Genomic DNA, 19,668 nt, shown 5'->3' with positions numbered 1-19,668 from the left:
CAATTTAAATCAATTTATTTTCTATTGTGGAAATCAAACAACATATATTTACTCTTCTAACAATTTTTAAGCATACAACTTTATTAACTATATGCACACTGTTGTGCAATCGATCCCTAGAACTCTTTATCTTGCATGACTAAAACCCTAACCCATTGAACAATAACACTCCATTGCTTCCTCCCTCCAGCTCCTGGCAACTGCAATTCTGTTTCTATGAATTTGGTTACTTTAGATACCTCATATACGTGGAATCAGCCATGAAACATTTGTCTTTTTGTGACTGGCTTATTTAATCACTTAGCAGAATGTTCCCAAGATTCACCCATGTCACAGCATGTGACAAGATTTTCTTCTTTTTTAAGGCTGAATAATATTCTACTGCATGTATATACCACATTTTGAAAATCCATTCATTTGTCAATGGATATTAGGTTGCTTCGCCTCTTGTCTATTGTGAATAATGCTGTAATAACTATCAGTGTGCAAATATCTCTTTGAGATCGTTTTTAATTCTTTTTTTTTTTTTTTTTTTGAGACGGAGTCTCGCTCTGTCGCCCAGGCTGGAGTGCAGTGGCGCAATCTCGGCTCACTGCAAGCTCTGACTCCCGGGTTCACGCCATTCTCCCGCCTCAGCATCCCAAGTAGCTGGGACTACAAGCACCTGCCACCACGCCAGGCTAATTTTTTTGTATTTTTAGTAGAGACGGGGTTTCACCATGTTAGCCAGGATGGTCTCGATCTCCTGACCTCATGATCCGCCTGCCTCATGGGCTCGATCTCCTGACCTCATGATCCGCCTGCCTCGGCCTCGTGAAGTGCTGGGATTACAGGCATGAGCCACCGCGCCCAGCCTTTAATTCTTTTTAATATATTATATATCCAGAAGTGGAATTTCTGGATCAGAAGGTAGTTCTGGTTTTAATTTTTTGTGGAAGCGCCATACTGTTTTTTTACAGTGTCTGCACCATTTTATATTCCCACTACTATGGTTTGAATGTGTGGAAGTTCATGTATTGGAAACTTAATTGCCATTGTAACAGTATTAAGAGGTGGAGCCTTTAAGAGGTGATTCGGTAATGATAGCTCCAACCTCATGAATGGATTAATGCCATTATCACAGGAGTGGGTTAGTTATTGCAGGAGTGGGTTCCTGATGAAAAGGATGAGTTGGGCCCTTCCCTGTCTTTCTCTCTGTCTCACATGCACACTTACCCTTCTACCATGTCATGATGCAGCTTGAAGACCCTTGCAAGATGCCAGTGCCATGCTCTTCAACTTCCCAGCCTCCAGAACCACAAGCCAAATAATTATTTTCTTTATAAATTACCCACTCTGGGCCAGGCACAGTGGCTCATGCCTGTAATCCAAGCACTTTGGTAGGCCAAGGCAGGCAGATCACAAGGTCAGGAGTTCGAGACCAGCCTCGCCAGCTTGGCAAAACCCCATCTCTACTAAAAATACAAAATTAGCCAGGCATGGTGGCATGCACCTGTATTACCAGCTACTTGGGAGGTTGAGGTAGAAGAATCACTTGAACCCGGGAGACAGAGGTTGCAATGAGCCGAGATCACACCACTGCACTCCAGCCTGGGCAACAGAATGAGACTCCATCTCAAAAAAACAAACAAACACATAAATTTCCCACTCTCTTGCATTCTAGGAAAGCAGCAGAAAACAGACTAAGCTACCCACCAACAATAAGCAAGTGTTCTAATTTCTCCACATCTTCGCCAATACTGCTATTTTCTGGTTTTTTGACAGAGGCTATCATAACAGGATAAGGTGATATCTCATTGTGGTTTTAATTTTCATTTCCCTGATGATTAGTGATGTTAAGCATATTTTCATATGCTTCTTGGCCATTTATGTATCTTCTTTTGAGAAATGTCTATTCAAGCTTTTTGCCCATTGTATTAGTCAGCCCAGGCTGCCACAAGAAAATACCACACATTGAGTGGCTTAAACAACAGAAATTTGTTTTCTGACATTTCTGAAGTCTTGTAGTAAAAAATCAGAGTGCCAGCATGGTTGGGTTCCGGTGAGGGCTCTCTTCCTGACTTGTAGTCAGCCTCCAGCTCACTGTGTATTTACATGAATTATTTGTGTGCCAACAGCAGGAAGGAGAAGGAATTTCTCTCTTCTTCTTCTTATAAAAGCAATAATACCTACTAGAAGATTTTTTTTTAGACAGCCTCATTCTGTTGCCACAGGCTGGAGTTCAGTGGTGCAATCTCAGCTCACTGCAAACTCCACCTCGTTCAAGCAATTCTCCTGCCTCAGCCCCCCACGTAGCTGGGACTACAGGGGCACGTCAGCTAATTTTTGTATTTTCAGTAGAGATGGGGTTTTACCATGTTGACCAGGCTGGTCTCAAACTCCTGGCTTCAAGTGATCTGCCCACCTCAGCCTCCCAAAGTGCTGGGATTACAGGCATGAGACACCGCACCTGACCAAAAGCACTAATGTCATCCTAAGGGTCCCACCCTCATGACATCACCTAGCCCTAATTACCTACCAGTGGCTCCATCTTTAAATACCATCATATTGAGGTATTAAATATGCTTCAGCATATGAATTTGGGGGAAACAAAATTCAGCCCATAGCACCCATTATTTAATTATTTGTTTTGTTGTTGTATTATAGGAATTCTTCATATATTCTAGATATTAACTCTTTCTTCGGTTTTTTTTTTTTTTTTTTTTTTTTTTTTTTTTTTTTTTTTTTTTTTTTAGACAGAGTTTCGCTCTTGTCACCCCGGCTGGAGTGCAATGGCGCGATCTCAGCTCACTGCAACCTCCCCCTCCCAGGTTCCAGCGATTATTCTGCCTCAGCCTCCCGAGTAGCTGGGATTACAGGCACACACCACCACGCCCAGCTAATCTTCTGTATTTTTAGTAGAGACAGGGTTTCACCATGTTGGCCAGGCTGGTCATGAACTCCTGACCTCAAGTGATCCATCTGCCTCGGCCTCCCAAAGTGCTGGGATTACACCCATGAGCCACAGTGCCTGGCCTGGATATTAACTCTTTATCTTCTTTTTTTTTGAGACAGAGGTCTCACTATGTTGCCCTGGCTGGTCTCGAACTCCTGGGTTCAAGTGATCCTCCCACCTCAGCCTCTGAATAGCTGAACTATAGTCATGTGCCACTGCACTCAGCAACATTAACCCTTTATCAGATACATGGTTTGCATATATTTTCTTCCACTCTGTAGGATGCCTTGACACTGTGTTGATTGTTTTCTTTGCTACACAGAAGTCTTTAAGTTTGATGTAGTCGTACTTGTCTATTTTTGCTTTTATTGCTTATGCTTTTGGTGTCATATACAAGAAGTTATTGTTCATTTCAATGTCATGAAGCTTTTCCTCTGTGTTTTCTTCTTGAAGTTCTGTACTTATAGACCTTACATTTCAGTCTTTAATCTATTTTGAGTTAATTTTTGTATGAGATATGTGGTAAGAGTCTGTCTTCTCTTTTGCATATGTATATCCAGTTTTCCCAATACAATTTCTTGCAGACTGTCCTTTCCTCCATTGTGTAGTCTTGGCATCATTGCTGAAGATCATTTGACCATATACACAAGGGTTTATTTCTGGCCTCTCTATTCTGTTCCATTGGTCTATATGTCTGTCTTTATACCAGTACCATACTTTTCTGATTACTGTAGCTTTGTAATATGCTTTGAAATCAGGAAGTGTGAGGCCTTCAACTTTATCCTTCTTTTTCAAGATTGTTTCAGCTATTCTGGGTCCTTAGAGATTCTACATGATTTTTTGGATATTTTTCCATTTCTGAAAATAATAGCATTGGCATTTTGATAGACAGGGCATTGAATCTATAGATCATTTTGATAGTATGAACATGTTAACAATATTAAGTCTTCAAATCCACGAACACAGGATGCCTTCCATTTATTTGCGTCTCCTTAAATTTCTGTCGGCACTGTTTTGTAGTTTTCAGTGTTCAAGTTTTTGCCTCCTTGGTTAAGTTTATTCCTAATTATTCTATTCTTTTTGATGCTATTGTGATTGGGATTTTTTTCTTAATTTCCTTTTTGGATTGCTCATTTTTACTAAATAGAAACACAACTGATTTGGGGTGTTGCTTTTGTATGCTGAATTCATGTATTACTTCTTTTTTTTTTTTTTTTTTTTTTTTGAGACGGAGTCTCGCTCTGTCATCCAGGCTGGGATGCAGTGGCATGATATCGGCTCACTACAAGCTCCACTTCCAAGGTTCATGCCATTCTCCTGCCTCGGCCTCCTGAGTAGCTGGGACTACAGTTGCCCGTCACCACGCCCAGCTAATTTTTTGTATTTTTAGTAGAGATGGGGTTTCACCATGTTAGCCAGGATGGTCTCGATCTCCTGACCTCGTGATCCCCCCACCTCGGCCTCCTAAAGTGCGGGGATTATAGGCTTGAGCCACCATGCCCAGCCCAAATTCGTGTATTACTTCTAACAATTTTTTGGTAAAATCTTTATAGTTTTATTTTTATTTATTTTTTTAGATGGAGTCTCGCTCTGTCGCCCAAGCTGGAGTGCAGTGGCATGATCTCGGTTCACTGCAACCTCTGCCTCCCAGATTCAAGTGATTCTCCTGCCTCAGCCTCCCGAGTAGCTGGGACTATAGGTGCCCGCCACCATGCTCAGCTAATGAATCATTATAGTTTTCTGCATGTAAGATCATGTCATCTGCAAACAGAGATTATTTTACTTCTTCCTTTCCATTTGGATGCCTTTTATTTATTTTACTGGCCTAATTGCTCAGGCTACGACTTACAGGACTATGTTGAATAGAAGTAGCAAGACTGGAAATCCTTACCTTGTTTATGACCTTAGAAGGAAGGCTTTCAGTTTTTCATCATCGACTATGATGTTAAAAAATGGGCTTTTTGGCTGGGCGCGGTGGCTCATGCCTGTAATCCCAGCACTTTGGGAGGCCGAGGTGGGAGGATCACAAGGTCAGGAGACCGAGACCATCCTGGCTAACATGGTGAAACCCCATCTCTACTAAAAATACAAAAAATTAGCTGGGCGTGGTGGCAGGCACCTGCAGTCCCAGCTACTCGGGAGGCTAAGGCAGGAGAATGGCCTGAACCCAGGAGGGAGAGCTTGCAGTGAGCCGACCTCGCGCCCCTTCACTCCAGCCTGGGTGACAGAGCGAGACTCCATCTCAAAAAAAAAAAAAAAAAAAAAAAGGGCTTTTCTTATATGACCTTTTTACATTGAGGTGATTTCCTTCTATTCCTAGTTTGTTCAGTGTGTTTGTCATGAAAGGTCAATTTACATTTTAAAAATTAATGTAATAAACACCTTATTAGGTATACCTTTACAGATAGGCTGGAACAAAGATGAAGTTTTATCTATTTTTTTTAATCTTAAGAAAATTAGCAATGCCCCCAATAGAAGCATAGGCCTTAATGATACTTCAGAAAACATTTCCAAATTGCCCTTGGATAATACTTGGAATCACCACTCTCTGATTCAGAATTCTCTGTCTCTAATGAGAAACTCCAGAGTTAGGCCGAGCATAGTGGCTCATGCCTGTAATCTCAGCACTTTGGGAGTCCGAGGCAGGTGGATCACCTAAGGTCAGGAGTTCGAGACCAGCATCGCCAACATGGAGAAACCCTATCTCTACTAAAAATGCAAAAATTAGCTGGGTGTGGTGGTGCACACCTGTAGTTCCCAACAACTCACAAGGCTGAGGCAGGAGAATTGCTTGAATCTGGGAGGCGGAGATTGCAGTGAGGGGAGATTGTGCCACTGCACTCCAGCCTGGGCGACAGAGGGAGACTCCATATCAAAAAGAAAAAAAAAATCTCTAGAGTTTGGAAACATTTACCAACCAAACCACTGATTTCTCATCACCTTTTAGTCAAACCTCCTTGGATGGCCTTCAGAGGAGAACAGAGTAAACACCAGAAGGTAAGTATCTCCCAAATCCTGTTGACAAGAAAACTTCCTCATAGATCCAAATACAGGTAAGAGAAGGAGAATGTACAGACTATCCTAGGAACTACTGCCTTCCTCTCCTGATCTCTTTAGCGCAGTGTCTGACATCATCATTATTTTAAGAGTTAATAAGAACAGCAACAATAATCGCTACCATGGGTTATTTTCTCAGTATTTTCAGACTTTATTTTAAGCATTTTACATGAATAAACTTTACGTATAGTACCTATTCAACTTCACATATAGTACCTATTAAGTAGGTACTATAACTATAGCCATTTTACAGGTTAGGAAACTGAGGTATAAAAATGTTCAGTTATATCCCTGGGATCACATTCAGTGTTGGTGCAGTCTAATCCAAAACTCCTTCTCTAAAGCACTTACAAGATCATTAAAAGTTTCATAGTTTTATAAAGTTTATGCTGTCTTACCCATATGTCTTTACATCATTCGTCCAATTGATTTTTCAACCTCAGTTTTTCTCTGTTGTAGTAAAGTCAGATTTGCACTAAAACACTCTGATTAAGGGAAGCTTCCAAGTAAATAGACAATTCATACTGTGGATGGTACCAGAAGAAGATAGGGTCCCTACCCTCATAAGGGACCCATTCTGATCAGAGGAAGCAGCTTCCAGCCCTGAGGAGTTTCAGGTTCGAAGATTGAGAAACAACAAATAAGAAAATGGTTTAGGACTTCATATAGGTTACACCCTATTAAGTAAAAATATATTCTTCTGGAACCAATTTCAAATGCTCATTCCTGTAGAAGGCAGTAACGGCTCCTTCCTCTGGGCTCCAATTAGGGAACTCTCATGTTATTTGGAATTATTTGTTTAGCCTGCCTGCTGCCTCTTCATTGTGAGCTCTTCAGGAGTCTAGTCCCTTCCTGATTCTTCTCAGAACTCCCAAGCCCAGCTCAGGGCCTCTGAGAGCCTCCTGAGTGTTTTCTGAATGATTGATTCCAAGCTTATGAATTAAACTATAAGTAACAGGGTCAAGGAATGCTGAAAATATCTTTGAGTTAGATTTCAACTGTAGAGATATATCAGGACTATGAGATAATTTTTGTTTGTTATTTTTCTACAGGGGCAGGGGGTGGTTTGAGACAGAGTCTGGCTCTTGCGCCAAGGCTGGAGTACAACGGCTCAATCTCGGCTTACTGCAGCCTCCATCTCCTAGGTTAGTGTGATCCTCCTGCCTCAGCCTCCTGAGTAGCTGGGACCACAGGCATGCACCACCATGCCCGGCTAATTTTTATGTGTTTTGTACAGGCAGGGTTTTGCCATGTAGCTCAGGCTGGTCTTGAACTCCTGGGCTCAAGCCATCCTACTACCTTGGCCTCCCAAAGTGCTGGGATTACAGATGTGAGCCACCGCACCCAGTCTGTGAAAAAAATTATTTTTTTCTTTTCTTTTCTTTTCTTTCTTTCTTTTTTTTTTTTTTTTTCAGACAGTTTCACTCTTGTTACCCAGGCTGGAGTGCAGTGGCGCAATCTCGGCTCACTGCAACCTCCACCTCCTGGGTTCAAGTTGTTCTCCTGCCTCAGCCTCCTGAGTAGCTGGGATTACAGGTGCCCGCCACCACACCCGGCTAGTTTTTTGTATTTTTTGTAGAGACAGGGTTGGCCAGACTGGTCTCAAATTCCTGACCTCAGGTGATCTGCCTGCCTTGGCCTCCCAAAGTGCTGGGATTACAGGTGTGAACCACTGTGCCTGGCGAGAATAATTATTAATCTCACATTCATACTGTATTAAGTACCTCAAAAAACACTTTGGTGAACATTATTATCTTTCATGTTCACTACAATATTAAGAATTAGTGCCGGGGGCAGTGGCTCACACCTGTAATCCCAGCACTTTGAGAGCCAGAGGTGGGCAGATTACCTGAGGTCAGGAGTTCGAGACCAGCTTGGCCAACATGGTGAAACCCCATCTCTACTAAAACTACAAAAATCAGCTGGGCATGGTGATGGACACCTGTAATCCCAACTACTCGGGAGGCTGAAGCAGGAGAATCGCTTGAACCTGGGAGATGGAGGCTGCAGTTAGCTGAGATCATGCCACTGCACTCTAGCTTAGGCAACAGAGTGAGACTCCCTCTCAAAAAAAAAAAAAAGAATTAGCATGGGCTGGGTGCGGGGGCTCTTACATATAATCTCCGCACTTTGGGAGGCTGAGGTGGGTGGATCACTTGAGGTGAGGAGTTCTAGACCAGCCTGGCCAACCTAGCGAAACCCCGTCTCTAATAAATATACAAAAATTAGCTGGGTGTGGTGGCACGTGCCTGTAATCCTAGCTTCTTGGGAGGCTGAGGTAGGAAAATCTCTTGAACCTGGGAGGTGAAGGCTGCAGTGAGCTGAAATCGTGCCACTGCATTCTAGCCTAGGCAACAGAGCAAGACTCCTTTTCAAAACAAAACAAAACAAAAAAACCATGTATGCCAACTTCTGGATCGGGAAACTAAAGAGAAATTAGCTAACAATACACCCTTATTCAAGCAGACAAGCAGAATTGGTACAGGAACTAACTAATCTAATTCAAAAGCCAAATATTCTTTCCAGGATATGGCAACATGCAACTTTGACTTCACTTTCTTAGTTGTCTAGATATATTTTTGCCAATCATCTCTTTGTTCTGTTCCGAACCTTACTGCCCTATTACCTCATTTTCCAGATGTGCTTTGTCCCTCTGTGCTTTTCTACATTTCCCCTTCCATCAAAAGTCTACTAGTTTATGGAAGATTTCCTCCTTCTCTCTGTAAGCCCTTATCCCCTTCTTTCACAGATCTTGCTGATTCTCCAGCTAGTCTTCCCAAGTATTCTTCCTCCTTCCCTTTAACTTACATAGAACGTTTTGAGAGAAAGTTGAAGGAAAGAGCCTTAAGACATGGGTTAGAGTCCCAGATTCACTACCCACTTAGACCTTGTCTTTTCCCTCTAGTATTTAGACACTCTAGGTATTTCCAAGGTTTGAACATTAACTACAGTCATATGAAAACATGTTGCAAGCCGTAAAGAACTAAATAAATGCACGTTGTCTTTTAATATGTGATTCTCACATTAAAGGGAATGCCCAAGGCGTCATTCAATAATGAATCTAGTTTGAAAGAATTGTCAGGAACGCCAAATTTACTGAATACAAATGGCTCAGAGCAGGCTCAGAAACCAGTGTCCCCTCCTGGAGAAGCAAGTACCTCTGGACAGCACTCTAGACTAAAACTGGGTAAGAAAAAATTTGAGGGGAATTTAGTCCCGCTATGTCCTCTAGAAAGGTTGGTGAGTATGGTCTACCTATGTGGGGTGGACTTTGGATAGGCCTGGGCTTAAGCTGGACTCAACTGTGAGACCAGAAGTTAGATGCAGTATTTTGTTAAAATTATTTATTTATTTGTTCACTGAGACAGAGTCTTACTCTGTCACCCAGGCTGGAGTGCAATGGTGAGATCTCGGTTCACTGCAACCTCTGCCTCCACGAAAATAGCGATTTTCATGCCTCAGTCACCCGAGTAGCTGGGATTATAGGTGTGCACCACCGTGCCTGGCTGATTTTTAGTAGAGACAGAGTTTCACCATGTTGACCAGGCCGGTCTCAAACTCCTGGCCTCAAGTGATCTGCTCAGCTCAGCCTCCCGAAATGCTGGGATTACAGGCTTGAGCCACCATGCCTAGCCTTGGATACAGTATTGAATAGCATGTAAGAACATTAACTTTGAAGTCACTCACTTGGGTTATAATCCACACAGAAGCATTGGGGCCTTGGGCAAATCTTATAAATTCCATGGGCTCCTGAATGGTAATCTGTAAAATGAGACCAAGTATACAGAGCTCATGTATTGTTTGAAATCATTAAATTAAATATAAATGAATTGATACATGTGAGGTGTCCAATAAGTACCTCTCTGATAATATATATTCTTTTGTGCGTTTCTACATTTCCTTTTCCATCACATGTCAACTAGTACATAGAAGATCCCCTATAGAGACTATACTTTCTTAGTGTTGTATGTCCAGGCCTTTGTTCAATGCCTAAGATGTAATGAACTCTCAAAAAATATTTTCTGAATAAATAAATGCATGAATGAACCATTTTGTAAGCAGAAAGGCTGGGAGGTTAATGGGATAATGAGAACAGCTAGAAACTAAAATTGAATAGGCATCTACAGTCAGTGTGGGTGTGGGGTCTAAGTCTCTCTGAAGCAGTAAAGAGGGGGAGACTAGAGTATGTAGAAAGGTAGATGCTAATTTGATGGTAGGAGATTTCACATTTTCTTATGAAACAAGGACAAACACCCCAGACTCCCAATTTTACCCATCTACTCTTCTCCAACCTAGAACTCAGGAGGAAGGAGACCGTAGGAAAGATGTATAGCCTGCGAGAAAGAAAGGGTCATGCATACAAAGAGATCAGCGAGCCACAGGATGATGACTACCTCTGTGAGTGACCCTTTCAGCCACTCACACAGCTTGCTGTTATGTCCTGGTACAATAATTTCATCATTTGGCCCACAAATCATTCCCTTACTCGAATGAATTAAAGTACAGGATTGGGGCTAAATAATGTGAGTGCCAAGCTCTTTCTGAAGCTCTTATATCAAGGAACATGCATTACAACTTTCCTAATCCCTGCTTCCCTCACTTCCAGATTGTGAGATGTGTCAGAACTTCTTCATTGACAGCTGTGCTGCTCATGGGCCCCCTACATTTGTAAAGGACAGTGCAGTGGACAAGGGGCATCCCAACCGTTCAGCCCTCAGTCTGCCCCCAGGGCTGAGAATTGGGCCATCAGGCATCCCTCAGGCTGGGCTTGGAGTATGGAACGAGGCATCTGATCTGCCACTGTGTCTGCACTCTGGCCCCTGTGAGGGCCGAATTACAGAAGACGAAGAGGCAGCCAACAGTGGATATTCCTGGCTAGTAAGAAGAGCCTGCTGTTTCCCCTGTTCTGTCTTCCCACATCCCTTCTGTGCCTTTGGTGGGACATCACCTTCTACATGTTAGGATATAGGTAGGGATAACATGGTTAGCTCTGTGTACTCAAGGGTCTTTGCATGAACATGGAACTCCTATTTAGAGATCACAGGGTACGTGGGAGCAGAGTGGTACAAAGACAAAGAAGTGCATCCTCCCTTTTGGAGCTTCTGCTCTGATTGGACAAACCAACTCAGATGTGTAGATGATGACTAAGGTGCATGCCATGTGGTCTCAGTTGGCAGTTGAAGCTCTGCAGGTCCAAAGGCCATTGATGACCGTGGAGTAAAATAATTCTTCAGATTTTTACCCTCTAAAAAGTCTTTACCTTATTTTTTGAAACTCAGATCACCAAGGGGAGAAACTGCTATGAGTAGGTGGATGGAAAAGATAAATCCTGGGCCAACTGGATGAGGTAAGGCCACTAGCTCTCTTAGTTTCAGAGAGAACCTCCATCTCTCACAAACCCGGACTTCCTTCCTTCTCATTATGCCTCCCTCAATGATTTTCACATCCCCTATTTCTATTTTTCTCCATACAGTGCTGTTTTATACCATCAACTTTTAGAAATAAAAAATAAAAATATAGATATTATGATTTATTGGTATCAAAACACAAATATGTATGCTAGACAAAATTGAGGCACCAAGATAAACCTTGACAAGGTTAATTCATGCTTTAATTTATGTAATCCACATTTGTTAAACACTTAGTATGTTCCAGGTTAGGAAGTGAAGTTCACTACTTGAACAGAAGTGAGCTGCAGGATGACCCAGCCCCTTTCCACAATGGGCTGTCGTTCTATCAGAGAATAGAAAAATGAATCAACTATTACTGTTCTATGTTATTGGGCCAAGAGAAAGAGGCTTCTGAGTTTCTCTAGGAATCTGAAGAAGTCAGGTGAATGGCAGCTGAGTGAACTGTAGGGTGATTAGAGGAAGGCCTGTCAAAGAAAGATGTACTTGAGCTGAGTGTAGAATGATGTGAGCTAATCTAGAAGCAGAGCACGTGATCAAGCACCAAGTTCTGTGGTATAAAACGAATTAATTTAGAGTTTAGAGAAGCTAGAGGTCAATGTGTTTTATGGACAATCAAGGTGGAGGTAAGTCTGGAGTTGGGCTTTGAAAAAATGGCTGATTAGGCACAGCAGGGAAGCATTCTAGGCAGGATGAGCACTGTAGTCATCCTGCCTAGAGGGAACTCACTGCCTCTTTTCTTTCCCTTTGCCTGCCTTGACCCCAGGTATGAGAACTGTGCCCGGGATGATGAAGAGCAGAACCTGGTGGCCTTCCAGTACCACAGGCAGAGCTTCTATAGAACCTGCCGAGTCATTAGGCCAGGCTGTGAACTGCTGGTCTGGTCTGGGGATAAGTATGGCCAGGAACTGGGCATCAGATCTTCTATAGAACCTGCTGAGTCATTAGGCCAGGCTGTGAACTGCGGGTCTGGTATGGGGATGAGTATGGCCAGGAACTGGGCATCAAGTGGGGCATCAAGTGGAAGAAAGAGCTCATGGCAGGGAGAGGTAGGCATCACTATTACTCTTTTAAAAGGACAGGAAAGAAAGAATTATCCTAGAGAATTTTCATGATTGAACACTTAAGTAGACTAAAACGCCGTCTAAAGTCAGTAAAATTTTACATCAGTGGCTCCAAAATTAAAGATTCATGTTATGTGCCTTTGCCTCTTTGGAACAGTTTTTATATTTTTAAATCTTTGTTCCGATTTTATATTCAAAGTACTTCATGCACAAAGTATATAACAGCATACAGTGCTCAAAGACTTAAAGACAAAAATCAAGTTCTCAAACACCTACCAGCTCTCCCAACAAGGTAGTTTCTTCTGGCATTTCCTTGATATTTCTTAATGATATGCATATGTTGTTATTCATTCATTCATTATCTCAATTAGCTGTCATGTGAATTCCTACTCTGTGCCAGACGATGTTGCAGGAAGTGTAAATACAGACTGATCAAGACAATCAAAAAAACTGCTCTTGAACAGATGACTTGTGAATTAGGGAACCATATGAATACACACAGACATATGTGTAATATCAGACGGCGATTAGTGCTTTGAAGAAAATGAATCCAGAAAGAATACCTGGGATCAGTGTGAGACCTGGGATCAGTGTGAGAGCTGAGGTCAGTGTGAGACCTGGGGGTCAGTGTGAGACCTGAGGTCAGTGTGAGACCTGGGGGTCAGTGTGAGGTGAGAGTAGAGTGTTGCAGGGGATTGTCAGGGAAGGTTTCTCTTAGGAGACAGCATTTGAGAAGTGCAAGTGCCTGTGGGCCAAGGATTCCAGGCACAGGGCGCAGCTAGTGCAATGGTCCTGAGGCCAGAAAGAGTTCAGCTTTGGTTCATTTTTGGAAAATAGGCTGCCATGGGTCATCCCTTCAGAGCTGCTCCAGTTTCCAAGTGAGAGAAAACGGTGGGCAGGATGAAGGTGGGGAGCATGGCGGTAAGCCTGAGTAGGGATATATTTTGAAACAAGACTTCCTATTATATTTAAAATGGGTTCAGGCTGAATGAAATAACTCAAACATGAATACTTGATGTGCAGCCTGACAAAGAGCATATTCTCATTTTATGATTTGTGGAATCTGAAATAGAAGCAGTCCATGCACCTAGTTGGTGCAGCAGGACCCACAGTCCTTTAGTCAGTGGGACCTGGACCACTCTGTGTTGGCCAACCTGAATCACACTTCCTGATGGAGAACCAGGCACATAACAGTCCTCAATTAAATATGTCCTTTTGAATGAGGATACTCAAATTCAGCCTAGCCTAGCCTGTCACTCACACACAGGTACAGATCCCAGGGTCCACACAGATACAGATCCCAGGGTCCACACCTATCACATATATGAACATTATCACACAGACCCCTGCAGACACATCTGTGAGGCATATGCATTCCCAAACACACAGACAGACTCATGATAAATTTGTTCCTACCCAGCCGTGACTTCTAAATCCTTGGGGAAACCAAGACATAGTAGAAAGGAGTGTGCAATTATCATTTCCCATGATGCCGTTACTTAAGAACTCTTTGTGTCCGTCCTTCTAATGGCACCAATGCCTCCCATCAAGCCTTAAACCTCACCTAAATTATGTCATTGGGCTTTTTCATCCATAAATGAGCATACCAGGTGCCAAGGGAATCAATATGCCCTTTCACATGCCTTAGACCAGTGTCCAAAGAAAGATAAAATGTTATTCTATAAAAGCTTTCTCCCAGCATTTCTATTCCTTTACATTTTGTCCCATATACAACTATGGTTTTCTAATGATCTTATTTCTGACAGCTGTTTTTCTTCAGAACATCAACAGCTTCTTTCCTAAATTAGTTTTAGTATGAGTTCCATTTCTAATTAGCTCAAATTAAAGTCCTAGAGAGCAGCGAGGTAATATTTAAACCCTCAGGCTAAAATTTCGGAGTAGGTGCAGAATGTTGACTCTAAATGAGTTTTTCCTGTGACATAACACGCATGAAAGCAGGATTTCCTTCATGTGTGAAATGTCTTAAATCAGACTTACCCTTTGTGATTCTCTTTTAGCTTTAAATGTCATTTAAGAAAAAAAAAAGAAAAGAAAATTAAGCATGACATTCCCCAATATCCTCTGCTCACTGTGTTATAATCCCTATCACTCCCCAAGTGAATTGGAGAGAGTGAAGACACAATGAACAGAAACTTCCCTGATGCTTCACAGAGGAAGTGTTCTCCAGGACCACACAGCCTCCACCATGTCCATCTATGAAGGGCTGTGGCAAGCCATATACACAAAGATGCCTGTTTCCTGTCTTCTCGGTTAAAAACAAAAACAAAACACTGGAAGGAACCCCAAAGCCAAGCTGCCATGGGTTGCAGAGTGCCAGCCCTTAAGTAGTGTTGTCCATGGGTAAACAGGAGATGGAAAAGGGCAATTTCAAGAAATAACAAACTCAAGGCATGAATATGGTTATCCAAACATCAAGGGACTCCTTCATTTGCATTTGGATAATTGTGCAGTTATATGATTTGTTACATGGAGACCAGATGGAAGTAAGAGAGCTCATCCTCAACTTCCTGTACCTCTGGAAGTCTTTACACACATGCTGGAGAGATAGATGAGAGTTCATTAGCATCAAACCACCATGGATTTCATAATCAATTCCTAATATCTGAATAAGTGCAGAAAAGTCACAGGCATCTAGAAGTGTGGCCCAAGTCCTGTTCTTCAATCGGCCCACCCATTTCTCAAGATTTCATTGAGAAGATCAAGAAATCTAATCTTCCTTGGATGCAAAATGGAGGTGGTGAAAATTGGAAGTATGTCCTTCCTGGTAATGAGGCAATTTCAGTACATAGGAAGTGCTCTGAAATCTTTAAGGTATACAGTCTGACTCACTAGAACAAGAAAGGGCCCCACTTGTTGCCATTTTATGAGGTGACCACCCCAGCTGGATAAGAGCTACAAGTGTCCATTGGGTCTACCTGGGTGTGGGTCAAGAAAGCAGAGTTGAGTGCCCTGAGGTAAGCTGAGATTTTGGTGTTCAATGGGAAAGAATGTAAGAATTGACTTTGCCACCTACTGCCTGAGTGACTTTGCGCAAGATCCCAAATCCCTATGTATCTCGATTTTGTTATCTAAAAGATCTCATGATGGAGGATGTAAGCAAGTAACACAGCCAAGACCCAGTTTACAGTGTCTAGTACCTAACAGACTCTTGACACGTTTCACTTGCCCTTGAGTCAATCTTTCCATGTCACTGAATATTCTTCCACAACATGATTTTAATGGATATAGTCGTCCATTGTTTAAATGTACCATTATTGACCAATGTAAAAATGTTCTTTTACCTCAAATTTTTATATGTAAAACAAAAACATGTTTGAGGACTAAACCCACACTGTAGTATAAATTAAACTGGATGTAGGCCAGGCATGGTGAGTCACACCTATAGTCCCAGCACTTTGGGAAACCAAGACAGGAGGATGGCTTGAAGCCAGGAGCTCAAGGGCAGCCTGGGCAATACAGCAAGACCTCATCTCTACAAAAAAATAAGAAAAATTAGCTGGCCATGGTGACGTGCACCTGTAGTCCCAGCTTCCTGGGAGGCTGAGGTGGGAGGATCCACGGAGCCCAGGAGTTTAAGGCTGCAGTGAGCTTGGATAACGACTGCACTCCAGCCTGGATGACAGAACAAGAACCTGTTTCAAAAAAGAAAAAAGAAAAAAAAACCTAAAAACTAAAAACTGGATGTAGTTTGCTAATAACTAAACAGCAAATTAATTGTAACATGCTGACATATCAACGATGTCTTTCTTCTTTAATCATAAACCTGCTCACTAAGAAGCTGCTGAAGTCCATGGTAGTGACAGGTACATGTCTGCATCCTTGTCCTGACCTGCATCTTCTTTGATTGTCCCCATCTGTGTCTCCGACTGGCACTGCCGAACCGGCTTGCTACCTGATCAATGTTGTACTGAACCGGACTGCTAACTGATCAATGTTGTTGAGCTCACTGCACAAAGCTGTTCTTACAAGGTAGATTTCTGCCTGGAATAGTCATACTTACACTGTTTATATTCCTTACTCCTGACCCATCCAACGCAGCACAAGTTCTATTTATTGCCATAGAAACATAGGTCATTTGGAAACACCTCCTTCATTTCTATGGAATGTTCAAACATTTCTGACATTTTGGACTCTGTTCTAGCCTCTTGTTAAATATATCCAGAAAAGAGACAAAGCTTTATGGGGGGGCTATATGCACACATATGCTATAGAATAAGCTATCTAAATGCTTAAAAATACTTTCCATCTGGCACCACACCTTAATAGGTAGACAGAAATTAAGTATGTGTATATCTATCTGTATAGATACGTATAAATATATATCCCCAAAACAAAAACTCATTCTCTTACTTATACATAGGTAGAATATAGGTGAATATACATATACATTTATAGGTAGAACAAAAAAACCCCTCAGCCTCTTTAGGGCCATGTGTTTTCTCTGAGTAATTGTCACAATTAATTAAAATACATGTGTATGCCTTTTTAGATAAATTCCATCAGACCAGTTTCTGTCTGGTTGGAAAATAATAACTGCCTATTTGCTAAGTGCCCCTGCCCCCATACTATGTTCCAGTGAACTAAAGACCTCTGGCAATCATAGATTTACAGCTCAGCAAGATTAAACAATTTATTGTTATTTATGACATCCAAGCTGGATCCTCTGTATTATATTCCACATTAGCATCTATCACTTTACATTTGGGAGATCCTGTCCAAAAAAAGATTATGCCTCCTAACCAAACATTCAGCAGGGCTGCAGGAACAGACCCCTGAACAAACATCCTGCCAAAGTACTTTAAAGCACCGTGAGCTCCCACAGCTGTGCATTTTCAGACGACTCAGCAGATTAGCATGGAGTCTCTTAGCCTCTGCTTGGTCTGTTCCTTTCAGTGATCTCTCACATGGCCCAGTCCATTCGGTTTGAAAATCCTCATGAAATGAGCAGATTAAGATCTGGCTTCAGTAGAGGGCCATGGGGTGGGCATGGAGGGGAGAGGGTTTGCTCTTAACACAGCCTGAGCCTCAGAAAGGTTTCAGATGGAAAAGCATGGCACTGACTCAGCTCATGCTTAACAGGAAATAATGCACAGACCACACCAAAAAAGTCCTTTATGTTGTGTGAAAGTCTATGCTGGAGCAGCTGCTGCCACCTCATGTACTGTGATAGAGTGTGCATGTGTGTGTTTGTGTGTGCATGAGTGTGAGTACGCACACAAATGTGTGCTGGGAGGGGGAGGAGATCACACCTTCCACAGTCGCCACCTCAGCCTTAGCTAGCAGCATGGAGAAATGCCAAAAGTCAAGAGGAAGCTGCACCAAAGCAACTGTGATCACCACATCAGCAGGGGCTTTCTGGTTAGTAGAACTACCGGGACTGAAAAACACGCATGATCTCATCCTTCTTTTATTTTAATCAGAGCAAAATATTTTTATAATAATTGTGTTATATGAATAAATAATTCATAATGCTGTAACCCATTATCACATTCAATCCTCCTAACAACCCTAGAAGATACGTAGACAAGTATTATTACTTTCCCTATTTTTATAAATGAGGAAATAAACCCCAGAAGGCTAGGCAACTTCCCCACGGTCATATAACTTGCAAACAGTAGTATCATGATTCAAATCCAAAGCTTCTCCTTTTGTCTTTATCATTTTAATTTTGAAGGTAATGCATATGCATGTATGATCTTTTAAATCCAGAGATGTATATGGAATAGATAGGAAAAGGGACTCTCCTTCCCCATTATACAGCCCCTCCACCCAAGCTATATACACTGTTGACTAGAGTATGTCCTTTCAATCCTATTTTCTATGCCTACATTATATACAGAAAAGCAGGATTACGTTACACACAATATTCCAGTCATTGCTGTTTTTCACCAACAAGCTATCATTCACATCTTTTTCATACTACATATAAATTTATATCCTTTATTTTAGTGGTGTATATTGTGCAGTTGTGTCATAAATTATGTACCTGTTCTCTGTTGAACATATAGATTTTTTCTGAGTTTTTCCTTAGCAAAATGCTGCAGTGAGTACCCTTGTACATAAATGTTTGTATATTTGTTCTAGAAAAATCTAGTAAAGATTCTTAGATTAAGAGATTCCCAGGTTATTAGAAAACTGCTCTATTAATTTAGATATATACTTCCAAATTGCCTGACCAAAAAGTTATGTCAATTTAACTTCTATGAACAGTATACAAACATGACAATTTTACATCACCTACACCAACTCTGGGAAATTTCATCTTTTTTACAAGTTGATGGATTGTTTTAATTTATATTTCTCTGGTTATTAATAAGGTTGGCCACCTGTTCATGTGTTATTATTGATGATATTTGTATTGAATTGTTTGAATTTTCTTGATTTCGAAAACCTTTTTACATGTCATAGATATTAAATATTTGTTGTAAAACTCTCCTTCCAGTATTTTGTATGTGTTTAGTCAAGTAGAATAAACTCTTGTCCTCTGATTTCAGATTCCTTTGTCTTTCCATTAGAAATCCCTAAATGTAAAACTACATATTGATAGCTAAAAACCAGGATGTTTACTAGAGAAAAGGAATACAAAGGCAATAATTAAATATTATATTTATACAAAATACCTACTAGTACAAACTTAAAAAGAGAAAGTAAAAGTCAAATGCTTCTATGACTTCAGACTAAGAAAAAGAACTTTTGAGGTTGAATGTTCCTGAAATTTTTCTTTTCATACAACTACGGACATGACTTCAAAAGTTGATGTTACTAAAAATGTAAGATATGAAAGATATTTGAAGACTCAGAGAAGGTGGATTTTCATTTTAACAAGTCACATATATATTCTAGATATCCTCTTATTCGTAACTAAGAGAGTCAAATCAGATGAAAGAATCTAAAAATTTCCCTTTGACTGTGTTAAGTAGAAGTAGTAGAGGCATATTGGCCAAATCTTGAGTGTTTGCAAATTGACTCTTAAGGCTATAGGCTGGCACAGGTCATTGAAGCCCTAGCTTTTTATCTTTAATTTTAAAATCCCCAAACAATTTATACTAATTTTTCTTGTCCATTATTTCCAAATAATCTTGTTTAAATGTTATTACAGTGCTTGCTCATGTTACTGTTGTCTAACAGAAGGGTATCCGGGGCCTTAAAACTGAGAGGGTTAGGATTAATGATTCCAATACCT

General features: G+C 41.3%; 1 protein-coding gene and 1 pseudogene across 1 annotated transcript in view; one reads left to right on the top strand and one right to left on the bottom strand.

Moving 5' to 3' along the window:
• LOC129398234 (tubulin beta-8 chain-like) overlaps positions 1-19,668 on the bottom strand; it is a 103,525-nt gene that overhangs the window by 75,949 nt on the left and 7,908 nt on the right.
• On the top strand, positions 10,351-15,553 carry LOC129392944 (histone-lysine N-methyltransferase PRDM7-like; annotated as a pseudogene).

The sequence above is a fragment of the Pan paniscus genome, chromosome 4, assembly GCF_029289425.2.
Source record: "Pan paniscus chromosome 4, NHGRI_mPanPan1-v2.0_pri, whole genome shotgun sequence".
Taxonomy (NCBI): Eukaryota; Metazoa; Chordata; class Mammalia; order Primates; family Hominidae; genus Pan; species Pan paniscus.
The sequence above is the reverse complement of the archived record's forward strand: the minus strand, read 5'-3'. Positions and strand labels throughout refer to the sequence as shown.